Genomic DNA, 22,724 nt, shown 5'->3' with positions numbered 1-22,724 from the left:
GTCCTGAAGGAGGCACATCAGTTTTGATCAACAATTTGCTCCCTGAAACTCAATCCCGGAGATATTTACCCTACCTCTTGGTTGAAAAGAAAAAATGCCACCTGAAATTTGTTATTTTAAATTAGGATTTAGCACTAGCTTTATGAACCTAGCCCAAACAGGTATATGCTATATACACAGATAACTACCTACATTATTTAATTTTCTTAAACAACTTGTAATATTTCTCTGACTAAATATAAAAATGACATTCAACTGGTGTTAATGCAAATACATATTATAAAATCACCCTGCTCTATCACTTTGCATTGGGACCAATGTATTTGTATTTGTGTCTCAAGTAAACTTCAGGTTGAAGTTATGAAACATTTTGACTTTGGATCACAGAATTAAGCTGTTTAAAAAGCACGTATATACATATACACACACAAAACATACCTCAGTAGTATTTACAATGGAAACAACTTAAATACTGGTTGATAAACTATGGTATGTCCACACAACAGAATACCATCAAGCCACCAAACATAAAAATGTAGAACAGGGGATGTCCCTGGTGATCCAGTAGTTAGGACTCCATGCTTCCACTGCAGGGGGCACAGTTTCATCCCTTGTAGGGGAACTAAGATCCTACATTCTATGCAGCCAATAAATAAATTCTAAACATAAAAATCTTGTATTAAATTTTAAAAATGTAGAACAATGTTCAAAGACATGAAAGGATCACCAGCACCACAAATGAGAGAACACTAACAATTGCAAAGGAATATGTACAATATCCCATTTCCATTAAAAAAAAGCATAGGTCCTTACACTCGCATAGGATCCAAGTCAGAGTCACTGCCTCTCAGTGGTTGATTAGAAGTGTTTGTCTTATCAGTCCCAGACCTCACCCCCACACCCAAAATTTTACAGAGAATGGCATGAATTTTATTTTTAAGTTATTTTTCAATAGTAATTACTTTTATACCCAAGACTGAGGGAGCTAGAGAGGCCCCACTAGCAAAAGGCCCACTCACGTAGATCATAAGTACAGGACAGCCAAAGCAGCTGAACCCAAAAGCTAACCTCAAAAGCTTAGAAATGAGTTAAAATGTGTGCCAAGCCATGATATGCACTAAGTTGAAAGGAACCTGGCTGCATGACTTGTGAGACAACATGATTACTGCAGGCCTAGCTCTCTTCTCGCTCTGTCTCTTAGATATCCCCAAGGCATCCCCTTGAATGACTCCCTGGGGCTTGGGTCCAGAAACAGTGAGTGAAGAGTGCCATGAATGTTTCATGTTCTTAACCTAATAGAAATACTGTTTGTCTTTATTTGTGATGACCATTTTGATAAGTTTTGTGTGTCCAAGGCATACTATAAATTTCTTTGTCAAACAGCTACAATTGTAATAAAATAAGCACACAAATATGGAATAAATTACATCTTAAAATGTTCCTTTTGGAGAAAAAAACTTTTACAAGGCACATTTAGCATGACAGAAAAAAGGGAAAGAAGGGAGAAGGGATGGGGAGGAATAAAGACCTTAAAGAGAAGAAAGGTAAAAAGGAAATAAAATTTAAAAAAATAAGATAACTAGAGATGAGATTAGCATATCATAATATCCCATACACTTGGAGAAAATGAGCCACAAATTTATATCTAAGCTTCATAGTAGCCAATGCAACAAATGAAACACAATTTTGTAATTCATAGTATGTTTAAGATAAAAGCAGCAGAAACAAGAGGGCAATTTCTCCCATGATCCCTTAATAAGAAACACTTTTGTTGTTGCTGTTTAGTGGCTAAGTAGTGTCTGACTCTTTTGCAACACCATGGACTGTAGCCCTTCAGGCTCCTCTGTCCATGAGATTTTCCAGGCAAGAATACTGGAGTGGGTTGCCATTTTCTTTCCCATAGTTATCTTCCCCATCCAGAGTTCGAACCCAGGCTTCATGCATTAGCAGGCAGATTCTTTACCACTGAGCCACCAGGGAAGCCCAGTAAGCAGCACTATGGGATGTAATAATGCTAAATTCTCAACACCACCCCCTACAGTACATGCCTGCCTTATGGAGATGTTTCTCACAAGGGTCCACAGAGTAGTCTGACAGGGCCACACAATTCAGTTACATCAGCAACTCAGAGGATGGAAAAGTTAACACAATGGTCCAGGTTCCTGGCTCAGTGATGCTTCATCTTAGGATATGTACTTTTGTTTCCAGAAATGCAGGTATGACGTAGCTTTTTCAGTGCTCAGTTATGAATTCTGTCAACCCAACTTTGAAAAGCAGAGTGCTGCAGTGAACTTGATGAATCCTTCCCTCATACTCCTACTTACAGTTAAAAGCAGATCTGTGTGTTTTAACAGTTAGTGTGCTAAATGAAAAGTTGTATCCTTTTTCATTCATTAATTCAATTAATTAAGTGTAATTCAACAAACACTTCTTGAATGCTTACTTCCTAGAGGTATGTTTGCATGGTAGGGTGACAGAGGTGACTAACGCAGGCTTCGCCATGGTGGGGTCCTCACGGAAATGACAAATCAGTCTAGAGTTACATCAGCGCCATGATGTTTGGGGTTGGATAACTATTTGTTGGGGGAGGGGACCTGTCCTGGGCAGGGTAGGAGGTTTGGCTACATCCCTGGCTTCCACCTCCTATATCCCAGGAGCCACGCCCCCAGTTGTGACAGGCAAAACTATCTCCAGATGTTGCCAAACACCCCCTGTAGAACCGCTGGTCTAGAGAGCACTGACCCTAAGAAATAACAATGAATCAGCTCAGAGAGAGGAAGCACGGGTGCTCAGAGGAGGTAAAGAAGAGGAGCTAACCTATCCTGTATCCGATGACGGCCTCCTTGAGAAGGTTAGGTTTAAAAGCTCCCAGAGACAGATGTCTAAAAAAGGTTACTCCAGAGAAGTGAACTGGGGTATGTATACGGACAGGGTCAAGCTCTTCCTCAAAACACCATCAGAAACAACTCTACACATACATGTAAAAGGCACCGAAAAGACCACTTCAACAAACAAACAAAAATCAACTAATCACAGCCTTGAGAGTAATGGAACCTCTGTTGTCCTTCCTAAGAGACCACGCACCCACATGTTCAGCTGTGTCTGATGTATGTGTTTCCATGTACTGCCAGACTCGTCTGTCCGGGGGATTTCCTAGGCAAGGATACTGGAATGGGTTGTCATTTCCTCCTCCAGGGAATCTTCCTGACCCAGGGATCGAACCCACGTCTCTAGTATCTCTTACACTGTAGGCAATTCTTTACCACTTGAGCTATCAGGGAAGCCCCTTCTGAGAGAAAACAATCCCAAACTGCACCAGTAACTGACTGAATTTAGTGGAGTTAAATGTTGGAACTAAAGAATCAATATATAAATCATACAATAGGGAGTTATTCAACCTCACTGAGAGAGATGTTTCTCCTTAGAATCATAATATTAAACACAACTTTTTGTAAAACAATTATACCAATTAAAATCAAACATCCAGTAACCAAACTGACTGGTTTGTTTAGAAGAAAATACAGACTCAAATACTTTTATTCCCTTCCAATGTTTCTTGCTTTCTCCTCCAAATGATACCCTAACAATAGGGTCAAATAGGACTGACTCTTTAGTGTCATCAAATGTATTATTTTCATCATCTTCCTCTTTTTTCAGTTGATAAACTGAGGGTCAAAACTTAATTTTTTCCAAGATCACAGACAGTAATTAGCCAAGCCAAGAGTGAAACCCATATCTTCTGACTCTACACCAAAGTGTTGATAGAGGAATAATAGCATGATATGCTTTGGGGAAAGGAAGGATGGGGAGGTGGGCGGGGGCTCAGGATGGGGAACATGTATATACCCATGGCGGATTCCTGTGGATGTATGGCAAATCCAATACAATATTGTAAAGTAATTAGCTTCCAATTAAAATAAATAAATTTATATTAAAAAAAAACAGAAAGGAAGGATGGGTAGAAGATGTAAGAAAGAACATAACAGCACTGGGCATAGATCCCAAAGGAAGGAGAGAGCAAAGCAGACGTTTCCTCCACCCTATACTGGAGGTCCTCCCAGAACACCTTCAATCTGACCAAAAAGGGAATGGTAGCGAAGGGTACTTTTAATATGGTAGACACTTTATAGTTTGGAGAAGGAAATGGCAACCCACTCCAGTATTCTGCCTGGGAAATCCCATGGACAGAAGAGCCTGGCAGGCTACAGTCCATAAAGTTGCAAGAGTCAGACATGACTTAGCAACTAAACTACCACCCAATCACACTTCGGAGAAGGCAATGGCACCCCACTCCAGTACTCTTGCCTGGAAAATCCCATGGACAGAGGAGCCTGATAGGCTGCAGTCCGTGGGGTCGCTAAGAGTCGGACACGACTGAGCAACTTCACTTTCATGCATTGGAGAAGGAAATGGCAACCCACTCCAGTGTTCTTGCCTGGAGAATCCCAGGGATGGGGGAGCCTGATGGGCAGCCATCTATGGGGTCGTACAGAGTTGGACATGACTGAAGCGACTTAGCAGCAGCAGCAGCAGCAGCCACACTTTATAGTATTTCTAATCCTCACAACTCTGAAAAAACAGGTCCCCCCGAACCTTGTGAATCACCTGGGGATCTTGTTAGATCTAATGCATATTCTACCCCAGCAGGGCTGGGATAGGGGCTGGAAATTTACACTATACACACAGATGTCCACAGAGTCAAAACTACGGGTTTTCTAATAGTCATGTATGGATGTGAGAGTTGGACCATAAAGAAGGCTGAGTGCCAAAGAACTGATGCTTTTGAATTGTGGTACTGTAAAAGACTCTTGAGAGTCCCTTGGACTGCAGAGAGAACAAACCAGTCCATCCTAAAGGAAACCAATCCTGAATGTTCATTGGAAGGTCTACTGCTGATGTTCCAATATTTTGGCCACCTGTTGTGAAGAGCCAACTCATTGAAGACTCTGATACTGAGAAATATTGAAGGCAAAAGGAGAAGGGTGGTAGAGGATGAGATGGTTAGATAACATCACTGACTCAACAGACATGAATTTGAGCAAACTCTAGGAGACAGCAGAGGACACAAGTGCCAGGTGTGCAGCCGTCCATGGGGTCACGGAGAGTAGGACAGGAATTAGTGACTAAACAGCAGCCAAGCAACCTCCCAGGTGATGCTAATACTGCTGGTGCTGGAACACAGACCACACCCTGAGTGGCAGGCACTTTCACGGGGAGCATAAGAACTCACTTAAGAGGTGAGTTAAACTCATGGGGAACTTAAGAACCCACTAAAGAGGTGAGTTCAAATGTACAATCCTGGGCCCCATCCCCAGAGATGCTCACACAGGTCTACAGTAGAGTCTAGGATTCCTCTGGCTGAGTGCTCTTGGTCATTCCAATCCAGTAGTCTAATGGACTATGGAGTCCAGCAGATTTGGATTAAAATATTGGTTCCATGACTTGCCAGCTATAAGAAAGCACCTTGAGCTAATTAAAACTTCTGAGCTCTGGTGTCCCCCATTTGCAAAATGGGGATAGATAAAACATACTTCCTTAGATTGCGCAGAAGATTGAACACAATTATCTTTGCAAAATAAATAGCACATTGCAGGGATTTGGGAAGATGTAGTTATTGTAATGGCACTGATGTGATCATGAAGATATTCATTTTATAGATAAGAAGTTCAGGTGCAGAGGGGTAAAATCACTTATTTGCTCAACTAAGCAAAATTTGAATCCAAATCCAGTTCCAAAGCCATGTTCATTTCACTGCATCAGATCACAGAGACCAAGTTTTAGACAATCACCCGCATTCATGGAAATTGTCCAGATCACTCCTTCCTCTGCCCCTATGCTGTGAGTTCTGCCAAGCTCTCCCCTACTGGACACTGTTTTCTGCCTCCTCTCTTGCAACCCTCCTTCTCCCACCCCAATCCTTTGGAGTTTGATCCCAGGGCTTGACCTTAAGTATTCTCCAAGGACTTTCTGCTTCTCTTGCCCTTGGCCTCCTGGGGCAAGATCTTCCTCCCAACCTGCTTACCCAGTTCAAGGGTGAACTTTGTACATACAGAAAAAGATGACAGGTAAAAGACAAAAACCTAATTTTGAAGATGAGCACAAGTACTTTTTTGCATCTCAGTGTGATGTCCATGCCCTGCCTTTTACCCCTCTTGGATCTCATTGGGAAATTTTATTTTTTAATGAACAATTCTTGAGAGGATGTCAATCACAGCTATAAAACATCTAGGCGAGAGTGTCAATAGAGAATTATTTACCCATTGCACGCCAATACACGTGGGAGGAATACCAAACATATTATTGAGGTAACACAATCCCATAAAATACGTGACAAGAGAAGCCACAGACTTACATTACTACTGCTCTGGCTGAAAAGATATTTTGTGGAGGACCAAAACACTTCAAAATGTTAGGAAATACTCAGGATCCTAAATAAGCAAATTGTTTTAGTATTTCTGTTCCAAGCAATAACACTCAATGACTGTGTGGAGATTATTTTCAGTTGAGATTTTATGGGAAAACTATAACTGGAAATAAAAGGAATATTCTAGCCATAAACATGACGTATCTCTTGTTGCACATGTTGGTGATGACAGTGAATGAGATCTCCAAGCAAAATAAGAGTTATGATGTGTGGTGTCAGCATAATAAAGAAAGACTTTTCCCTCTCAAAGGTCAAGTCTTGAGCTTCATAAAGATGTACAGAATTTCATAGCCTGAAAACTATGTTAAGGGGACACTGAAACCAGATGGCAAAAGTGTTTTAAGAAAGAAAAAGAGAGACTTATGCCCCGGCCTTAATTCACTGCAGCACAAATCAGTGTTTGAAACTAGCTCTTCTCTCCAACAGTCTTTTTCTCTTTTAAAGTTATAGACATGAATTCTCCTGAAGAATGTGTCTACACTGAAAAACACATGGAGAGTTGAGCTATCATCTTAAATAGCCTGCATCGATCATTCTGTTTCTTCTTTACTAGGTACAAATTTATAAGGCTACTCACGTTATTTAAATGGCCTTTAGCCTCCACTTTTCTTTCCCTACACTGATAGAAAGTGTATGACCAAGGACGGAAAAAATGCAGCAGACAGAGGTCAGTTGGACTGAAATAAGATGTCTCCTCAGCTAGAAGAGATCCAAGGTTAACTTTGGGCTTCACAAGCACACAGCCTGCTTTAATCTGTTGTTTGCAAGTTATTGATCTGGAACAAGTTACTTACCTAACTGAGGTCTCTAAACTTCCGTTTTCCTCATTTGTAAAATAGCAATAATAATCCCCTCTAACAAGGTTGCTGTCATCACTAAACAACATAATAGATGTGAAAGACTTGGGGTGTCTAGTTCATAGAGAATCATTTTTTATATGTACATACCATTTTAGAGAGAATTCACATACCATGCAATTGACCCCTTTAAGGTGTAAAAGTAAATATCTTCTAATATGTTCACATATTAAAGTTATGCAACCATCATCCATTAATTTTAGAACAATTTCACTCAAAAAAAGCTGTCTTTATTAGTGATTATTCCCTATTTCCCCACAATCCTCCCCTCCCTTGTCCTCCCATTCTCCCACCCTGCAGCCCCAGGCAACCACTAATCTTTCTGTGTCTACAGATTTGCCTATTTTGTACCTTTTATACAAATGGAATTGTGTAACCCATGACTGGGTACTTGCCCTTAAAATTGTTTTCCAAGTTCAACCAATTTGCAGCATGTATTAGAATTTTACTTCTTTACACCGAGGATTAACATTCCAATGAATGGCTGTAGCAAATTTCATCTATTCATTCAGTAGCTAACAAAAAATTGAGTTGTTGCCACTTTGGGGGGCCTATAACGCCACTCTGAACAATCATTACATCATCAGATCCAGAAGTAAAAGATTATACATTACAACCAAGTGGGATTTAGCCCATGAATGCAAGATTAGTTTAACATTGAAATATCAATTTATATAATATACCATATCAATAAAAGACAAATTGCATGGTCATGTAGGAAAGCACTTGACAAAATCCAATATCTCTTGTGATTAAAACACTCAATCTAGGAGGGAACTTCAACCTTCTAAAGAGCATCTTCAAAAAACCCACAGCAAATATAATACTTAATGATGAAGAGACTGAATGATCTATCTCTGAGATTAGGAATAAGATAAGTTATGTTCCTTTTTTCACTTTAACTCAACATCTTACTGGAGGTTCTAACCAGGAAAATTAGGTAAGAAAATGAAATAAAAGGCATTCAGATTGGAAAGAAAGCAGTAAAACACTTTTACTTTGCATACAACATAATCGTCTACACAGAAAAGTTCTAAAGAAGCCACTGAAATCCATTAAAAGGAACAAATGAGTTCAGCAAGATCTCAGGGTAAAAGATTGATATGCAAATATCGATTATATTTCTATACATTGGCAATGAATAATCAATTCTATTTATAATAGCATCAAAAGGATAAAATCCAAAGGAATAAATTAATAAAGCACAAATCTATATACTTTGAAAACTACAAAGATTATCATTGAAAGAAATTCAAAAAAAGGCTTAAGTAAATGCCTCCAATTAAAATTTAAAAAATTTTAATAATTTTAAATAAATGGAAAGACATCTCACATTCAAGGATCAGAAGATTTATTATTGTTAAGATGTTGCTGCTGCTAAGTCGCTTCAGTCATGTCTGACTCTGTGCAATCCCATAAACAGCAGCCCACCAGGCTCCCCTTTCCCTGGGATTCTCCAGGCAAGAACACTGGAGAATTGCCATTTCCTTCTCCAATGCATGCAAGTGAAAAGTGAAAGTAAAGTCACTCAGTCATGTCCGACTCTTCACGACCCCATGGACTGCAGTTAAGATGTTACTACTTCCCAAATTGATTTAAGAGATTAAACACAATCCTTATCAAAATCCCAGCTTACTTTTCTGCAGAAACTGGCAAACTCATCCTAGAATTCATTTGGAAATATAAGGGTCCCAGAAGAGGAAAAGTTAGAAAATTTGGATTCCAAAAGTTTCTATTTCAAAAGTGAAGCCCTAGATCATGTTAGTATAGTAGTCTACAAACATGTAGATCAATTAAAAGTTCAGAAATATACCCTTGCATTTGGTGTATATTTATTATTTTTGACAAAATTGTCAAGACAATTCAGCAGACAAAAGAATGTTCTTTTCAGTTCTTTTCAGTTGTGCTCAGACAGCTGGATATCTACATGTAAAAGTATGAAGCTGGACCTCTACCTCACACCATACACAAAAAAAATTTACTCAAAATCAATCACAGACCAAAGTGTAAAAATTACAGGTATTAAATTCTTTGAAAAAACTCAGGAGTCTTTACAGGACCATGGGTTAAGCAATGATTTCTTAGATATAACAGAAAAAATAAGCAATAAAATAAATTGCATCTAATCAAAATTTAAAACTTTTGTGCTTTACAGGAAACTGAGAAAACCCACAGAATGGGAGGAAACATTTGCTTGCAAGTATCTAGACTACTCGAAGAACATAGCTCAATAATAAAATACCAGCTAAAAAATGGGCAAAGTGTCAAAATAGACATTTCTTCAAAGAACATATACAAATGATTAACAATGCAAAAAGATGCTCAACATCAGTAACCATAAGGGAAATGCAAATAAAAACCACAATGAAATAATACTTCCTACCCACTAGAACAGCTAGAATTAACAAACGTGGATAACTTGGAGTGCTCCTACATTGCTGGTTGAAATATAAAATGGTATGACCACTTTGGAAACATTTTGACTGTTCCTCTAAAGCATCAGTCCCCAACCTTTTTGGCACCAGGGGCCGGTTTTATGAGAGACAATTTTTCCATGGACGGGAGTGGAGGCGGGGTAGGGGGTGGTGGTTTTAGAATGATTCAAGTGCATTACATTTACTGTGCACCTTATTTCTAATCTGATAGGAGGTACCAGTCCATGGCCTAGAGGCTGGGGTCCCCTGCTCTAAAAGTTAAACAGAGAGTTACAATAAGCCCCAGCAATTCTGCTACACTCCGCTGCCTCCATGGTACATGACTCTGTTCTTATCTCCATGTTAATGACTTTTTCTTAGTTCATATTTTTACCTCTTTCATGCCCTTGGCAAGGCTGGAAATTATTTCCCAAGTCATGCTTCCTGAGTTATCTTCCCTTAAGAAGACAAAGCATCCTGTTTTGGACAACCATCTTCAATGACCTCCAACCCACAAGACTTTTTCAGGTGTTGCTCGTCCTCATTATCTGCCAGGCGGCAGTTTTATGAGGAAGGTTCAAACTGATCTCCAAACAGAGTAGTGCTGCCTATTGATAGCACCTATCCTCTCTACCGCTAGGCAGCTCTAAGATCATTTGTTAATGATCACCCTATCAGTTTTCTCGCTGTGACCTTTCCCAACCTTTCCAGTGCTCCTCAAATGGCCAACCATCTCCAGCTCATTCTCAGCAACTTTTACTGATAAAAATGTAAGTTATTTAACACAAACTCTTCCAAGTTTGCATCAGACCTTGGCTTCCTCATCAGCCATGCTCATCAGTCTCCTACTAACTTGATGCTAGGTACCTTAAGGTCATGGATTGTGGTATTTTTCACGGTGATTTAGTCACCTCGCCTGGTGCTTTGCACTATTAGAGTGAGTGAAGTCACTTAGTCATGTCTGACTCTTTGCGACCCAATGGACTGTAGCCTACCATGCTCCTCTATCCATGGGATTTTCCAGGCAATAGTCCTGGAGTGGATTAGGAGACAGTTAACCATGGACTGCATCAATGAATAAATGAACAAACAAATGAATATATAACAGCTGAAAAAAAGTTTATCATGTAAATTCAAGACCCCATGTATTTCACTGATATGCCAATCCACAAGGCTCATTTAGTACAGCTGAAAGATGGGCCCAAACGACATTCCACCACATTCTACACCACTCACCCTTAGTCCAGCAGCAACGCTAACCTGGTCGTGAAGTAACCAGGATTTCCAGCAGTGTCATTTCAGAGATTTAAGCCACAGCTCTTTTGGTTGAAAAATAGTTCCTTGTGGTTGTTCACAGAAGTTATTTAGACAGTTTTAAAGTTTGTTTCAATTACTTCAATGTCAGTTACCCACTGCTTTCCCTAAGATTTTTATCACACTCCAGTGAGTAACCCTTGTTTCTTGTGAGGATATTTTGAGAAATATAACAGTTTTCAGGAGAGACTTCCCTTTCTCTCCTTCCTTCCCTCCCCACCTGAATGCCCATCAAAAACACGTTTTAATAATGTCATTTGCTTAATGAAAGACCATATTTAGCTACTTGCAAAATAAGCTTCAACTCATTCTCACGGTTTTGATATCTCTGCCACCACCAGGACCCCTAGCACATTGCCTGAAACCTCAAAAAAAAACACCAGACCCTCTCCAGCAGATCCAGAAAAGATGGTACAGGCGGGGGCCCATTTCTCCCTTGGAAATGAAATTTGAAGTGACAACACCATTTGCTTGTCACCATATTTAATTTCCTACTCAAGCATGTGACCAGGTCAGAGAGGCTCCTTAGCTGGCACCTCTGGAGGCGGAAGGTACTCACCTGTGCTTGCTGCCCAGGAGGCCAGGTCACCACAGTGGTGACAAGGTGAAGATTGATGGCTCCAAAAGCAGCGGGTTCCTAGCAGCCGGACTGCCAGGCAGGGGACTCTGGCTGGGCAGGCTCTCCTGTAGTTATCCCTCCTACAGTTTATAATTTGGCACACTGGCTCTTTGCTTTTGGCAGCAGTGCAAAGGGCATATTGATCTTTGAAAGCCACTTTGGCTGTTAAAGGAAACAAAATCAGTCTCTGGATGGATTTCTCCTCATAATGCATTTGTTCTTCACCTTGGATATTGGCAGGGCTGGGTCAGCAGAGAAACTCAGCCTACCATGAGCCTTTGACAACAGAAAGCCTCTTCCATTTAAACTGAAAGTGATTTAGAGGAAGGGAAAGATGCCAAGCAATGGTCCATTGTTGGCGGTCGGGGTGCTTAAGGAGACATTCTTGCATCGTGACGTTGCCCTTTAGTTTGGGCAAGGGGGACTTGGGGTTTATTTATTGCTTCTGCAGGTTCCGTCAAAGAGTTTTTCCATCAGAGAGTTTTTCAGGCTTCCTGATCGATCCTCGGAGATTTCCAATCCACTCTTAAATGGGTTGCCATTTCCTTCTCCAGGGGATCTTCCGGACCCAGGGATCGAACTCAGGTCTCTTGCATTGCAGGCAGACTGTTTACTGTCTAAGCCACATAAACAACAGAAGCAATATTGTAACAAATCAATAAAGGCATTTTTAAAAAGATCCACATCAAAAAAATACAATATTTCTAAAGTACCATTGACTAACCTGGCATCATTTACAAGTCAGCTTTCTCCGCTAGATTATGATTTCTTTGCAGTCAGGCTCTCTTACTCATTTGGTGTCTGACACATAGCAGAGGGTACTCAATTTGTTGGCAGAATAAATAAATGATATAAATAAGTGAACTTCTAAAAATTATGTAGGATTTAGGAATAAAGTCTTCAAAACTGGGGAGACTTACAAGTGCTCTGTGCTGTGCTCAGTCATGGCCAACTCTTTGTGACCCCATGGACTGTAGCCTGCCAGGCTCCTCTGTCCATGGGGAATCTCCAGGCAATAATATTGGAGTGGGTTGCTATGCCCTCCACCAGGGGATTTTTCCAACCTAGGGATTGAACCCATGTCTCTTGTGTTGGCAGGCAGATTCTTTACCACCGTGCCACCTGGGAAGCCCAGCCCTTGCTCACAAGAGTAACGTCTAAGAGAACCACACATGAATCACTTGGCATTACTGTAGAGCAGATGCATCTCCTTGAGTTTAAACAGAATGGTCCGCTATAGGAGGCACTAATAACAAGCTCTATCTGGTTCTCACCAGGGAGTATGAGCATCATCAAGAAATCCCCTTGCAAGCTACCAGCCACATTTTTCACAGAACTAGAACAAATAATTTCAAGCTTTGTATGGAAATACAAAAAACCTCGAATAGCCAAAGCAATCTTGAGAAAGAAGAATGGAACTGGAGGAATCAACTTGCCTGACTTCAGACTCTACTACAAAGCCACAGTCATCAAGACAGTATGGTACTGGCACAAAGACAGACATATAGATCAATGGAACAAAATAGAAAGCCCAGAGATAAATCCACACACATATGGACACCTTATCTTTGACAAAGGAGGCAAGAATATACAATGGAGTAAAGACAATCTCTTTAACAAGTGGTGCTGGGAAAACTGGTCAACCACTTGTAAAAGAATGAAACTAGATCACTTTCTAACACCGCACACAAAAATAAACTCAAAATGGATTAAAGATCTAAATGTAAGATCAGAAACTATAAAACTCCTAGAGGAGAACATAGGCAAAACACTCTCAGACATAAATCATAGCAGGATCCTCTATGATCCACCTCCCAGAATGCTGGAAATAAAAGCAAAAATAAACAAATGGGATCTAATTAAAATTAAAAGCTTCTGCACAACAAAGGAAAATATAAGCAAGGTGAAAAGACAGCCATCTGAATGGGAGAAAATAATAGCAAATGAAGCAACTGACAAACAACTAATCTCAAAAATATACAAGCAATTTCTGCAGCTCAATTCCAGAAAAATAAATGACCCAATCAAAAAATGGGCCAAAGAACTAAATAGACATTTCTCCAAAGAAGACATACGGATGGCTAACAAACACATGAAAAGATGCTCAACATCACTCATTATTAGAGAAATGCAAATCAAAACCACAATGAGGTACCACTTCACACCAGTCAGAATGGCTGCGATCCAAAAATCTGCAAGCAATAAATGCTGGCGAGGGTGTGGAGAAAAGGGAACCCTCCTACACTGTTGGTGGGAATGCAAACTAGTACAGCCACTATGGAGAACAGTGTGGAGATTCCTTAAAAATTGCAAATAGAACTACCTTATGACCCAGCAATCCCACTTCTGGGCATACACACCGAGGAAACCAGAATTGAAAGAGACACATGTACCCCAATGTTCATCGCAGCACTGTTTATAATAGCCAGGACATGGAAACAACCTAGATGTCCATCAGCAGATGAATGGATAAGAAAGCTGTGGTACATATACACAATGGAGTATTACTCAGCCGTTAAAAAGAATTCATTTGAATCAGTTCTGATGAGATGGATGAAACTGGAGCCGATTATACAGAGTGAAGTAAGCCAGAAAGAAAAACACCAATACAGTATACTAACACATATATATGGAATTTAGGAAGATGGCAATGACGACCCTGTATGCAAGACAGGGAAAGAGACACAGATGTGTATAACGGACTTTTGGACACAGAGGGAGAGGGAGAGGGTGGGATGATTTGGGAGAATGACATTCTAACATGTATACTATCATGTGAATTGAATCGCCAGTCTATGTCTGACGCAGGATGCAGCATGCTTGGGGCTGGTGCATGGGGATGACCCAGAAAGATGTTATGGGGAGGGAGGTGGGAGGGGGGTTCATGTTTGGGAATGCATGTAAGAATTAAAGATTTTAAAATTTAAAAAATAAAAAACTAAAAAAAAAAAAAAAAAAAAAAGAAATCCCCTTGAGTTCTCTCTCCTGGACCTTTGTTTCAAAAAGACCCTAAAGTCAACAAGTAAATTATGTGTCCATTTTACATATTTTTTAAGGGACCAGTGGATTTTAACTTTATCTTGGAAAAATATCTAACCATTGGATGAAAGAGAAGAAAATCGAACAAAATTAACTACTTAGGCCTAATTCTGAAGTCATGAGTTTAAATAGGTTCACCTGCATTTCTTAGTCCCTTAACAGATTCTTGATACAATAAAAGGGGCAGTATACATCCATCCCCCACAATGAGCAGAAAAGCGTAAACAGTGACAAAAAGCAACCACATTGCCCTAAATTTTCTTAGAAATCATTTGTTAGTAGTTAGATTATTTTCTTTGAATGGTTATGTTTGCTGCACCTAAAAAAGCAGATTGAATAGCAGCCAGGTGAAATAAGCTATGGCCTGTACAGGACATATGTTAAAATTTGACCCCCGTTTTTGGGTATTTATTATCACCAGCTTAAACACACACTGCCAAAGAGCCATTCATTGAGAATAATTCAGTTGACAGCTATAAGGTATGTTTGCAAGGGTTTTCATGATTTACTTGCAATACGTGCTGAATACACACCATCCCCCATTTCCTGGAGTTTAATGCAGGAGAAAGGAACTGTACTGAAATGAGAAATCAATCATTTTAGAGGCAAAAGGTAACTTTCTTTGAGAGCATAAATAAGTGCTGCTCAGCACTCCGATGTGATGAAAAATCATTGCTCAGCATCAATGGCCATCTTTGTGGAGAATTATAGAAGCTTTGGACCCTGTTAATAGACCTGAAAATCTACAGAAGCTTCAAGTCTCCTTAATCACCATTTCTATAAACCTATGGGCTTCCCAGGTGGTGCAGAGGTAAAGAATCTGCCTGCCAGTGCAGGAGACACAAGAGACGTGGGTTCCAACCCTGAGTAGGAAAGATCCTCTGGAGAAGGAAATGGGAACACAGTCTAGTATTAGCCTGGCATACTACAGTCCATGGGGTTGCAAAAAGTTAGACTCAACTGAGTGACTGAGTACACATAGAATGACTAGCATGCAATAATTTTCTCAGGCTTTCCTGAACTTCTTTAGCATCACTCCTTCCGGTCCATTTTAGCTCACTCAAGCCTGATAGTGATCCATCATTTCAGTGCTGGGGTGTGGATTGAAGGGTTTACATTGAAGAGCAACATGCAAACAGCTGAACCCAAAATAGTCACAGGTAAGGACCAATTACTTTTCTGACTCATTTTAAAAATGCAACAAGAATCAATTGTTGATCTCACCTTCCCCACCCTCAAGCTAGGCTTTGATGATATTTTCTCAAGAACTTCAATTACCCTTTCTCAGTTGCTGCTGTAACCTCATTCTTGCCCTTCAAACATGCTTGATTCTTTCCATAGAAAATACAAAAGCACAAAACCTTTTCTTCCACCCACTCTACCTTCCTCTGAAGTGAAGTGGAGTGAAAGTCGCTCAGTTGTGTCCAACTCTTTGCGACCCCATGGACTATACAGTCCATGGAATTCTCCAGGCCAGAATACTGGAGTGGGCAGCCTTTGCCTTCTCCAGCGATCTTCCCAACCCAGGGATTGAACCCAGGTGTCCCACATTGCAGGCGGATTCTTTACCAGCTGAGCCACAAACCTACCTCTTGGCAATCTGCCTTTCCCCTCTCCCTACCACCATTTTGGAAGAATGTTCCATATTCCTGCCCCTACTTCTTATATTCTACTTCTTCCCCAGCCCCTGGACTCTGGTTTCACTTACTAAATGCCCGCCCTGTGTAGCTTCCTAAAAATTTAGATTACGGATGTTCAGGCCTCTCTTCCAGAAATCCTAGTTTAGTACATCTGGGCTAGGAATCAGAAATTCCTTTGGTTTTAAATCTCCATAGAAGGATTGAGAAGAATGGCCCTTGACCTCTGCAATCTAACTTCCACCCTCATCATGATTTTCTCTCTTGAACATCCCTGATAACCACTTGGTCATCAGCTCTACTGACTCCACTCTCCAGAAATGAGTAAAATAAGACTTCTTTGTCTTTTCTATGTCTTCTTCCCCAACAAGGACAGCCACTGAAGATATTAACACCTTGTCCCCGGCTTTCCTTTTCTATGTACACCCTTGGCAGAGGCAGCCTCAGCACTCATAAATATCCAGGTTTCTAAGTTCCAGTTCTGCTTTTCCTACTGTCAAAAGCAGAGCACATAGTCAGAATTTCCATGTGGCACTAGAGGTAATGAATCCACCTCCAATGCAGGAGACATAAGAGACATGGGTTTGATCTCTGGGTCAGGAAGATCTCCTGGAGAAGGGCATGGCAACCCACTCTAGTATTCTTGTCTGGAGAATCCCTTGGACAGAGGAGCCCAGTGGGCTATAGTCTATAAGATCACAAAGAGTTGGACACAACTAAAATGACTTAGCATACACAGATGAGACCACTACAAGGAAAGGTATGAAAGCTTAAGTCTTCAATCCTTCCTGAACATTGGATATATTTACAAAACTTATTGAAAATTCATACATGCAGGTCCCACTGCCAGAAACTGATTCTGGAGGTCTGGTTTGAAACCCTGTCTATAGCTTGTATATTTCTCAAAATTACATAGATAATTGCTATGTGCACCAAAGTTTCAAAACCCTGCTACATATTGGGATCTGAAGTTCAGCAACATTTACCCTGAAAGATTCCAACAATCAAGGAAAAAATGTGTCATTCCTTGAACTACCAACAGCAAATATGATTCATCATATCAGGAGCAGCATCAAGGAATAAATCTAAGTTCACCCAGATGATACCAAGGTGCAGGTTTCCTGAATACAACCAGACTCTTTTCCTCCTTTTAAGGTCAGGCTCGGGATATTGCTCCAGCCAAACAAATCTAACTGCAAAGTCTCAAAGACTAATGGAGCGCCTGAATTAAATTTTATAAAGGATAAAGAGGTTACATGTTATCAATATGTATACAGCAGGGGTCTCCAACCTCTGAGCCAGGGATCAGCTGTTGTTTTCGTTTAGTTGCTGTCATGTCTGACTCCTTGCAATCCCATGGACTACAGTACACTAGGCTTCCCTGTCCTTCACCATCTCTGGGAGTTTACTCAAATTCATGTCCCTTGAGTTGGTGATGCTATCCAACCATCTCATCTTCTGTCACCCCCTTCTCCTCCTGTCAAACCATGGACCAGTACCACCTGTCATATCAGAGGCAATATTATAAATAAAGTACACAATAAAAGCAATGTGCTTAAATCCTCCTCAAACCATCTCCTCCATCCCTGCTGCTAAGTCACTTCAGTTGTGTCCGACTCTGTGTGACCCCATAGACGGCAGCCCACCAGGCTCCCCCATCTCTGGGATTCTCCAGGCAAGAACACTGAAGTGGGTTGCCATTTCCTTCTCCAATGCATGAAAGTGAAAAGTGAAAGGGAAGTCGCTTAGTCGTATCTGACTCTTAGCAACCCCATGGACTGCAGCCTACCAGGCTCTTTCGTGCACAGGATTTTCCAGGCAAGAGTACTAGAGTGGGGTGCCATTGCCTTCTCCCCTCCATCCCTAGTCCAGTTGAAAAATTGTCTTCCACAAAATTGGTCCCTGGTGTCTAAAAAGTTGGGGACCACTGATGTACAGCAAAACTTGATTTAAAAAATCTTTTTTAAAAGGGAACACTCCTACTCTGTTGGTGGGAATGTCAGTTGGTACAGCCACTATGGGAAACAGTACGGAGGTTCCTCAGAAAACTAAAAATAGAACTACCATATAATCCAGCCATCCCACTCCTGGGCATGTATCCCAGACAAAACTCTAATTCAAAAAGATACATGCATTCCCATGTTCATAGCAGCACTGTTTACAATAGCCAAGACATGGAAACAACCTAAATATCCATCAATGAATGGATAATGAGGATATGGCAAATATGGACAATAGGATTCTACTCAGCCATAGGAAGGATGGAACAATACCATTTGGAGCAACATGGATGCAAGTAGAGACTATCATACTAAGTAAATCAGATGAAGGCAAAGGTCATACGATATCACTTAAGTGTAGAATCTAAACTATGACACAAATAAACCTATCTACAAAACAGAAACAGACTCATAGACATAGAGAACAGACTTGTAGTTGCCAAGGGCCGGGGTGGGGGGGGGGGGGGGCGTGGTTAGAGGAAGGATGGAGTGAGAGGTTGAGATCAGCAGATGTAGTTTTACATATAGAATGGATAAACAAGGTCTTACTACATAGCACAGAAAACTATATTCAGCATCCTATGATAAACCATAATGGAAATGAATATTTTAAAAAGAATGTGCATACATATATATGTGTAACTGAATCACTGCTGCTGTACAGCAGAAATTAACACAACATTGCAAATCAGCTGCTGTTGTTCAGTTGCTAAGTCGTGTCTGACTCCTTGCAACCCCATGGACTGCAGCACACCAGGCTTCTTTGTTGTGGGAACCAACTGTACTTCAATTAAAAAAATCTTCTGTAGCATTTTAAAAGATAATTTTGTTTATTTAATTTTGACTGTGCCAGGTCTTTGTTGCTGCATGGGCTTGTCCCTAGCTTCAGAGAATGGGCGCTACTCTAGTTGCAATGCCCAGGCTTCTCATTGTGGTGGCTTCTCTTGCTGCATTGCACAGGTGCTGTGTCACACGAGCTAATTTAGTATTTGTGGCACATGGGCTCAGTAGTTGCAGCTCCTGGGCTCTAGAGCACAGGCTCAATAGTTGTGACACATGTACTTAGTTGCTTCACGCCATATGGGATCGTCCCAGACCAGGAATTGAACCCATGTCTTCTGGATTGGCAGGCGGATTCTTTACCACTGAGCCACCAGGGAAGCTCTTCTTTAAGAATTTTTATCCTAAGTTACACTCTGAAACAACTGTCAAAATAATCTTATTCTCCCCCTACCCCTCTACCTCTCCTGCATTTTGACCATTTTTGATGGGGACAAATCCACTTGTCTTTTAAAACCATGACTTCTGAAAGCTCTCCCTCCATGGGAAATAGCAGCCTACGGTCATGGCTATGCAACCATGATCATCATCTTTACCTGAACCCGGGCCCATTTTGGTGATCTATAGATCCCATACCTTCCCATGTATGGTATACCTTCCAGTAAAATGTCAGACCCATCAGAGGCAGCCAGTTTAAGAGAGGATTGGTAACTAGGCAATGGGCAGCTGTGAGGTCCAGAAGAGAACAATTAAGAAACATCAAAGAGTAAAACTAAGAAGAGGATTGATTATCTATCAGGAAATGTATCCAGAGAAATTCAATGAGAAGTGATGAGTGCAGTGAAGGAATGCAAAGGTTTAAAACAAAAAAAATCAGAGCTGTGATAAACAGAAAGCTAAGTTGAATGGAGAAAGACCAAAGTACATAATAATATAAGAATATGCTAAGATCAGTGTCCTAAAGTAACATTCATTGCTGAAAGAAATAATCTTCCTGTCTTGGCTTGTACTCAACAACAGCCAGGACCAAATTTCATTCACCTCTGTGTAGAGCCTGGCACATGAATGGGGGCATGAACAAATGAGTTGATTGCTGATAGATGATCTGAACTCAGTCGTACTGCTTTTTTTAAATATATAGTTGAAGCTTGAACAACATAGGCTTGAACTGCACAGGTCCACTTATATGTAGATTTTTTTCAACAGCAATTGCTATAGTACTACAGGATGTGGTTGGTTGAATATGCTGATGTAGAACCACGGGTAAGGAGGGCTAATAAAAGTTACATGAGGATTTTCCAGTGTGCAGAGGGGGCATCCCTAACCACTCTCTCCTCCATGTTGTTCAAGGTTCAACTATACTAACTTCTTGCTTGTTGACACAACTCAAGCGATTTGTTTTAAAGGATATAGTATCACTGAAAATCATTTTACTATCTCGCTTACTCCTCATCAACCCTTTCTCTGTATCTTTGAAACAATCAGAAAAACCATGTGTATTTGTGTCTATGTGTGTTTCACAGGAGAACCATAATACTCCCTATCAACTTCACAGAAAACCACATCCATTTTTAATAATACAACTTCAAACTTTTCAGCACTTATGAATGTTGCACAAGCCTAAGAAAATAAGATATTAGCAATAGTATAAATAAAATGCTGGTTATTTAGATAGAGTCAAATACATATATCATTTTCACAAATGGATTCAAATTACTAACATGTGTTTGCATGTGGTCTTTCAGGTACACAATAAAATGTTAGGGTAAATACCAGGTTAATTTTAATAAATACTCTTTGTTTAGACAGTAGATTATGTTATAGAATCAACAAGAATTTGTTGAGCTGATTAAAATAACAGTAGAAATGAATGCACCAAAATAGTCATGCAAAAGTGTTCATATCTGCATTCAACACAGAAAGTGAAATATAAATTCTTTATACTGAATATTTTATCATCAACTATGATTTGTACAAGACATCAGGTCTTGTACATCATATTAGCTGATTGTTCTATTCCAAGTAAGATTCAAGGTATTAATTTTAATTTTTAATGTCCCTATGTTTTAGGAACTACATCCTTGAACAAATAACTAGATATGCTAAAATGATCTTGCTACAGTTTCCCATATATAGAGTCTGGGTTATCTTTGATCTAGTGTAGTTAAATGAAGATCTCTGAACTTTCCAGTACACAATAGTACACTATTTAAAAATCATAATAAACTCACCCCATTTGGAAATGGCTATGGCCCCAGGTTCTATTATTAGCCTGATACTACAGAAGTTCAAATTAAAATTTTTCCTTTCCTCACCAAGCACTTTTTGGATAAAATTTGGCCTTCCTTCTATACAGCCTGCAATCAAATGAACACCTAAGTTACAAAAACAATAATAAGTGTCACACTGACCAGACTGTTGGTATCAGCACAACTCTTTCTGATGCATATTTTAGTCCATGTGACAGTTCTAGTTCTAATTGTCCATTAGTAAATTGGCATTCTAGTTTTTAAAAAATAAATTACTCTCTCATTCGCCTTTGTTCATCTTGCCCTGAAACCACCTGGAGTGAGGATCATCTTGCAGCAAATGATACTGACATTGTTCCTTGTGGGCTGACACATATGGTGCCAATGGCAGGATCAATTAAGGACAAGGATAAAAATTAGGTGGCTTGGGGAAAGTGAAATAAGAGCAATTAAGTTGTTGGAAGGCACTCCCATCAGGAGACAATGAAAAACAGTATGGTGCCCCATTAGTTCTTTAATTCTTCTACCACTCTGAAGAACCCAGGAGAGCTGACTCCAAATTCAATTCCAAAATCAAATAATCTTTTTAAAAAATCAAATACTGGATATTATCCATAGTTTGGAAAAATAATTTACAAATTCATTACAGCTTCTTCGTATACAATTTGTCAGTGTTGGATTACATGTTCTCTGTTTGATTGAAGCTACTAATGTTAAAACAAGTGAAAAAGTTTTGAGTTTTGATGTTTGAATTTCATATTGATATTTTCAACAATAGAAACTTGGATTTAACCAATATTTCCATGTTAACTACGACTATAATTTACCCATAAGTAAAATGGCAACCCACTCCAGTGTTCTTATCTGGAGAATCCCAGGGACAGAGAAGCCTGGTAGGAGGCTGTCTATGGGGTTGCACAGAGTCGGACACGACTGAAGCGACTTAGCAGCAGCAGCAGCAAGAGGGCTTCTCAGGTAGCTCAGTGCTTAAAAATCTGCCTGTCAAGCAGGAGATGCAGATTTCATAATTGGGTCAGGAAGATCCTCTGGAGAAGAAAATGGTAACCCACTTCAGTATTCTTGCCAGAGAAATCCCATGGACAGAGGAGCCTGGTGGGTTGCAGCCCATGGGGTTGCAAGGAGTCCAGCATGACTTAGTGACTAAACAACAACAACAAGAACTTAAATAACTGTCTCCAAAATAGCTCTCCAACTGATGTTAGCAAAAGGTTAATTCATTTATGATTTTTTTCCCCAAATGAAGACTTAAATTCCTATCTTTTATTACAATATTGTCAGTCATTTTTTCAACCCATTTATCACATGTTCTTCCATTTTGCACTAAGGACAATTAACTTCTTGAAGTTACTGAATTTTACAAATAACCATGA

General features: G+C 40.0%; 1 long non-coding RNA gene across 4 annotated transcripts in view; it reads right to left on the bottom strand.

The window, feature by feature from the left end:
* Positions 1-22,724, bottom strand: part of LOC132657216 (uncharacterized) — a 248,921-nt gene that overhangs the window by 98,750 nt on the left and 127,447 nt on the right. For all 4 annotated transcript variants that reach the window (XR_009595063.1, XR_009595061.1, XR_009595062.1 and 1 more), the window contains one exon: positions 11,569-12,245. This is a non-coding gene — a long non-coding RNA (uncharacterized LOC132657216). The remainder of the gene's footprint in view (positions 1-11,568; positions 12,246-22,724) is intronic.

Source organism: Ovis aries, chromosome 9 (genome assembly GCF_016772045.2).
Source record: "Ovis aries strain OAR_USU_Benz2616 breed Rambouillet chromosome 9, ARS-UI_Ramb_v3.0, whole genome shotgun sequence".
NCBI classification, from domain to species: domain Eukaryota; kingdom Metazoa; phylum Chordata; class Mammalia; order Artiodactyla; family Bovidae; genus Ovis; species Ovis aries.
Note: the sequence above shows the minus strand (reverse complement) of the source record. Positions and strands in the feature narration are given on the sequence as shown.